Source organism: Daktulosphaira vitifoliae, unplaced genomic scaffold, assembly GCF_025091365.1.
Source record: "Daktulosphaira vitifoliae isolate Bord-2020 unplaced genomic scaffold, ASM2509136v1 Scaffold_3, whole genome shotgun sequence".
In the NCBI taxonomy this organism is placed as follows: domain Eukaryota; kingdom Metazoa; phylum Arthropoda; class Insecta; order Hemiptera; family Phylloxeridae; genus Daktulosphaira; species Daktulosphaira vitifoliae.
Genome location: NW_026099574.1, coordinates 34,893,284 through 34,896,461, shown reverse-complemented (window position 1 = coordinate 34,896,461; position 3,178 = coordinate 34,893,284).

The following is a 3,178-nucleotide window of genomic DNA, read 5'->3' as shown; positions in this document are numbered from 1 at the left end:
GTCTCTGAGCATCACTAGACATTATCATTGCCGTAGTCTGTTCTCATCTGCCATTACGTGTCTAGATTTACACTCTGACTCGTCATACTCAGATGTTCGACACCATTACCACAAGATAACATACAGTCCATTCATCACTATCAACAACGTCATCTATACAGCTGAGTTTTATATTATTTTTAATATTATTTATTGTTTGTTTTAATTGAGATTTGTTTTATGCCGCTTCGCCGGCCACTAGTATTTAAGGGCCCCCCGTGACCCCTTAAATTTAAGATACTCTCTAAGGAATTTCTAATATATGTGATTATTTGTTATTTAATTATTGTCTACTTTCGTTTACTTATTGGATGTATAGTTAGCCGTCATCTCCTAGGTGACCCAATCCCACATCAATAATAACGTTTTTTAAGCAGGCTTAAGGTAAAACGGCATTCTAGTGCGGTGCACAACTAGCCGTCCTACGGTCTAGCTGTCTCGTACGCATCAGCTTTAATGACATTAATTTTTTTTCAATCATAAAACATCTTATGGAGTCCAGTCATGGATCTGATAACATGATTTAGGTAAGTCGGGCCTGCTCGACTTACTCGCTGGACATGCCACTGGAAGTAGTTGTTCCTCCAGAATCTCGTTCTAATATTTATAACTAAGTTTCATATATGTTGAAGATGTTATTAATAAAATAATTAACAAATATTTTTTAAGTATAGAATACAGTTTTATTTATTTAAAAAAACAATTGACATTGTTAATTTACAAATGAAATATGTCTTATTGTATGAGAAAAAAATAAATAAACAAAATTTTAAAATTAAATAAAAAAATTAACAAAATAAACAGGTAAAAGTTAACAACAAACAACAATAAAAATTGAACAAGTGTTCATGAAACGAAACATATAAATGTGTAATAAATAAAAAAATACTTAAGTGTTTAAAATAATCTACCACAAATGAGTTAAAAACAAATGTTGCAGATTTTGAAAATATTTAAGCATCGACTCACTGAAAACTCCGTCGTAAGGAGCGATTGCGGCGTGACGATGGGCAACTTGGATATAACGATCCACTAGTATAACGTCGAATTAAATTTATTTTAAACATCAACATCTTGTTTCTACCTGCTACAGATTCCATCTGATCAGCTATATCCCGAAGCCTGCTGAATATAAATAGTCCGCGATTGTTTAAGATGCTGGGCTCAGACGAGGAAGATATAATTTGCAGAATGACCAATTGGATCAAGGTATGCGAAAATTCCCACACTGATCTAATATTCCGCATATTTTGTGTTTCTTCGGCATCATAATTGTCAAGGTAGATGTCCATAACGCGGAAAATGTTCATCCTTTGATCTTTCAAACAGTCTCGCAACACGACGGAGGTGGTACAGGGAGGCTGGGATGGATTGCTTGATTCCATTTCTCTCAAATCCTCATTAATTAGTTTGATCACCACTCTATAAATTTTGTCGGTCTTAATGAGGAGTTCGATCAACTTGTCCCGGCCTCCTTCGATCTGCTTGGTTACTTCTGCAATTTTCTTATTTTGCGATTCCATAATGACCTTGTTGAATAGCTTGATTTTCATAAAATACAAAATGAATTCACGACGACAAATTGACAGTTCACAAGTAACGGCAGACCGTAAACTCTCATTGAATGTTTACCGTATATATAGGAAAAAAAATTCCAGTCACTTAGCAACACTTTAGTTAAAATAATAGATTTTACATATACGATTTTATTTTCAGCTAGCACACATTATTATTTTATTTATGACCATTATATTTTATTATTTTACTTTCAGCCAGAAGTATAAACGTTATTTTTTTTATAAATAAAAATTTTTATTTTCAACTTCACCTAGTGGTTGACGATAGATTTTAGCATATTAAAATCCAGTGGCGTGTCCAGGATTAAAATTCACACCAGGCCCGGTTATTTGATTAGATATTCATTAAAAGCATACCAAAATAAAGCTTATTATCTTTAATATACTGTGTTATTATTTAATTGAGATTATTGTTTAAAGCAATAGCAGTTTTAAAATGTAATAAAATGATTTCAATATGCCAGTTTTATGGTAATGTAATTTTTAAATATATTATTTATATATTTAAATATATAAATACGTTAAAAGTAAAGGAATATACAATTACTTTATTATTTTTATAATTTCTCCGTATAAATTGCAATATTAAATTATTGAATATCAATTTCATACAAAATTTAATTACTACTATTTTTTTTTGTGTTTGTCAATCATTTTTTTCAGCTCTCACTTGACCAATTATTTACAACGATATGTTAAATTATTACAATTTGTATCTAGTTAAAAATCTAATTTATCAATTAATCAGTTACTTATCCCATGTTCTCCGTACAGAAAATTAAAATCATTCATTTATCATGTTTTCAAAGTATTTATTGACGAATCAAGTTTAAAATGATAATTTGATATTATAAAAATTTCAACTATAAAAATAAATCATTTCACTTTGTAATTTAATAATTTGTATGTGTTACTACCAGTCTATAATAGTCTAAATTTTTTGGTAACATGTTGCTATATAAATAATTTCTAAAAAAAATGATTGTTAGTTTCTCCTGATTTAACAATGGATTTTTACAATTATAATCAAATATTATATTACGCTCATTTGAGTAAATCTTTTTAACTTATCTTTGATTGGTTCTTTTAGTTAAAGTAAATCATTAAAATTAATTAAGTTCTGGATATTTCAATTGCAGAATCTTTTTAAACACCAAAAGTTNCATTAAAATTAATTAAGTTCTGAATATTTCAATTGCTGAATCTTTTTAAACACCAAAAGTTACTAGGAAATTATTACTATTACATCTATTTAAGTTATCTATTACGATAAAAATGCAAAAAAATATTGAGCTTTTCTGATAAATTTACAAAAAATAGTAATTATAAAACTTTCTGACTGCATATTAATCTTAACGATACAATTTTTTTAATTGTCATAAAATTTTCTATTTAATGATGTCAATTTCAAACTTGCTAATTGAGCTAAAAGTTACGGTAGTAAATTAATATTTTTTTGTTATAAACTTTCACAAAAATCAACATTAAATCATTAAAAAATAGGTTAAATATGTAATTTTTCTTATTTTTAATATATTAATAATCAAAATCAGTATTATTTT